Below are 3,615 nucleotides of genomic sequence, written 5' to 3' on the forward strand. Positions count from 1 at the left end.
CTTCAAGTTTCTTAATCAGAAGTGCATTCGGACATGCACACCTCTCAGAAGCCTGATGTTTGGTGCTTTTATGTCCTAAGATGATGTGCCATGAATTGAGGCAAAAAAACTCATCTAATGAGAGGCTGTTTGCTTTTCAGTATCATGAGGACAACAGAGGAAGTGGACAATGATCTTGGGCTAATACTACTGACTTTGAAAGGGTTGGGTATTTTTGAGTATATGTGTGCATTTGTGAGTGGAGTCAAAAGCGCCTGGCTTAAGCTTATTTTGTTTGTTCTAAAGGGTGTAAATGTATGTAGGCTTCCATGGTGCTGTACAAACTGTGAGTCATGATTCACTGTCAGGTCATAAAGCCAGCTGAAGGAAGGGGGAGTAAGAATGAATTAAGCTGTGTTATGTGCACGTAGCAGAGCTACATGATGAACGCAATTATTAGGTACTGCGAACACTCACTAAGAAAAAGAAAATTAAATGAACAGACTGCAAATAATATTGTCTTAACACATGAAATAGAATAGAAACTATCAGAGTATAGTCTACTTAAGAAGGGGAAGTCCTACTTAATAAAACTTTAGTTACAGTGTTAGTTGCTAGGTTAAAGTGTATTTTTGTTTTATGAGTAAAATAGTTTGCCTTAGGTCACTCATCTATCATTTTTTTCCATTAAGAGAATATAAAGTAATTCCAATCCAAAATATCTTAAATTTAACTTAATAAGCACATTTGCATATTCTTTTCAAAAAGGAGTACAATCAAATTTCCAGGAGAAAAATCTACTTGCTCAATATTGCTTAACCAGAAGAGCACACAAGTGTGCATACTTTTCAGAAGCCTCATGTTTTGTGGTTTATGCATTCCTAAAATAAAATGAAGAAACTGTATTGAAAATACATGCAAATATTGAATAAACAACTCTGGACTCTTTTTAGTATAATCTGAGATCACAGTGACCAATGGTCTTAGAATAATATTTAATCAGGGACTTCCTTCCAAAGCCTTCCAAGTACCTCTTGAGTACCCACACGGAATGCTAACAGTCTTGTTGTGCACTATGCAGATGGCAGCCATTGCTGGCAGGAGGTAGAATCCCAGAAATGAGTAATGGGCTGACCCAGTGAGTTGACTACAAGCCTCTGAGCAGCTTCCCTCAAGGGCTGAGTCAGAGATGGAGCCAATCATCCTGCCTCATCCTTAATTGCATTCAGTGCTTTGCACCACACACCACGAGTACACAGTCAGCATTTTAAATAAATGCAGACATATGGTACAAAGAAAAAGCATTCCTCCCAGAAGCTGCAGAGAAGCCACGGGAGTCAAGTCTGCATAAGCACACAGTCGACTTGGGTCCTGCTCTAGGGTTCTTAGTGTGAGCTAACAAGTCTTTGACGTCTCTGAAGAGGATCACTGATGCCCAAAGAGGCGTGATTTTCCCAGAAGGCTAAGTTAGCAAGTGTGCAGAAGGACATCAATGTGAAGTTACACAAGCTCTAGGCTGCAGTATCCACAAGGTCCCAGGCTCCTCAGCAGCACTCAAGCCGATGCTTTAGACAAAGAAGAGGCACTGAGGCACAGGGCAATCATTCTTCAGTTCCTCAATAACTCATAGCCTCCCACTTCCTTACTCTGAATATTTGTGCTACTTCCCCATAGCGATGGTTTATTCTTTAAAGAACCGTGGCTTGTCTTTCATCTGTAGCACCCTATTTGACAAGCTCTGGCACGTTTGAAAATATGCAGTTGATGGCCCATGATCAAAGAGAACTGAAGATGGACAGAAAAATAGAACTTCATGTTGGTGTGGCACAGAAGAGAGAAACAAAGGAAAATAAAAATAATAAAATCAGCAATACTTGCTGTGTTCTAGGCACTTGATGTACATTTTTCTCCCAGAAATCTTGAAAATGGTTTCTGGAATTACCCCCACCTGCCAGAGAAGGAAATTGAGGCTCAAGAAAATGAAGTCATTTGTGAAGATCGCAGAGTATAACCTGAGAAGTGGGAGAGCTAGGATTCTAGGTATGTTTTCCTTCAGGCCTGCGCACTTAATTATTTCTTCGTAAGTCAGGCTGGTGGCTACACTGTGTCTGTTAAAGCAGGTAGCATGAGGACATGCAAAGAGAAGCACTGCTTACCCATATGGGTTTTTGATGGATTCTTTTTCTCTTTGAACTCAGATTCTTTCTGCTAAGTGGAGTTGATGATACCTCTGACACTGACCCGTGAGAATTCACTCGTATGCTATCGAGAGCACAGGAAGCATCCAGTCTGTGCTTGGTCATGGGGTTATTGCTTGATGGTGGCCAGTCTTGCCTAAAGGAAGTGTACCAATCAGTGGTCAGAGTGTGCCCCATGACCCCAGGATCATCCAGAGACTCGCCAGATGGAAGAATGGACCGATGCCAGAGCTCAGCCCCTGGTAGCAGAGGTCGTTGGGCCTCCTGCTGCTGTGGGGTAAACTGTCCATGTTGCCACTCTGGACTGCACAACTGAGATGGCTCTTTTCAGATTACTCCATGTTTATCATTGTATCTTTGAAAGTTCCCATGGCAGAGCTGGAAGAACGAGCTAGGCTAAGGCCCAGGCCCTGATCTTTTGCTGTTTTCCTCTCACTACTGCTATGTTTCTGCTTTTACCTTTGCTGATTCCCTTCATCAGACTTTCACACAACACAGGGATCGGGGACTTAGGGACTCACGTGGATGAAGCCTTAGTTGTCTCCCTCTCTGAGTGCAGAACAATGCTCGTCATCTAGTTTACAATGCTCCAGCAACACACTTTTCTTCTGGTCCCTGACCTCCCCAAATTCTTTTCTCCTTGACACCTACGCTTGCTCTTACTTTTTAGTATGGTGGCTTTTCTCTTTACATGCTCCTAGATTCTTCCACCTTGTTATGGTTTGGATAGAAAATGCCCCCCAAATGTCTCATGTGCTTACCAGGAGGGCTTTAGAAAGATGATGGGCTCATAAGGGGACTATACCCATGAGTGTGTAGTTCAGTGCACAACCAGGAGGAAGAGCCCAGTGGAGGAGGTGCACCAGTGTTTGAGAACCTTTGGAGGGCCTCTGCCTCCTGTCTGTCTGTCTGTCTGTCTGCCTGACCCTTCTTTCTTTCTCTCTGCTTCCTGGATGCCATAACTGAACACTTCTCCTCTGCCTTTCCCTTATGCCATGCTGCTTCAGCCTTGGATCTAGCTAACCGTAGACTCTACCCTCTGAAACTGTGAGCCCAAACAGACCTCTCCTCCTTTAAGTTGTAGGTGCTAGGTACTTTTCCTGCTACAGGAAAGTGATTAGTATAGTCCTAACAGCCCTACCCTGGTGTTTTCCTGACAGATTGATCTATGGAGCCAACACCCGTCACTTATTCTCTAACAACTCACCATCTTTTCAATTTCTTACTATCTAAAATTACCTTGCAGTGTATACTCCATGAGCAGAGATTCATGTTTGTTTTGCTAATGGTCTCAAAGACCTGGAGTTTGGTATTGATATCTGTGAATGAATGAATGAATGAACAAACAAATGAATGCACTGATTAATCTAGACATTAGTTATTTAACTTCTCTCACTGGAATTAAGTCTCTAAGTAGCCATATCTCATCTATTTACTG

Source organism: Octodon degus, unplaced genomic scaffold (genome assembly GCF_000260255.1).
Source record: "Octodon degus isolate 3935 unplaced genomic scaffold, OctDeg1.0 scaffold00096, whole genome shotgun sequence".
NCBI classification, from domain to species: domain Eukaryota; kingdom Metazoa; phylum Chordata; class Mammalia; order Rodentia; family Octodontidae; genus Octodon; species Octodon degus.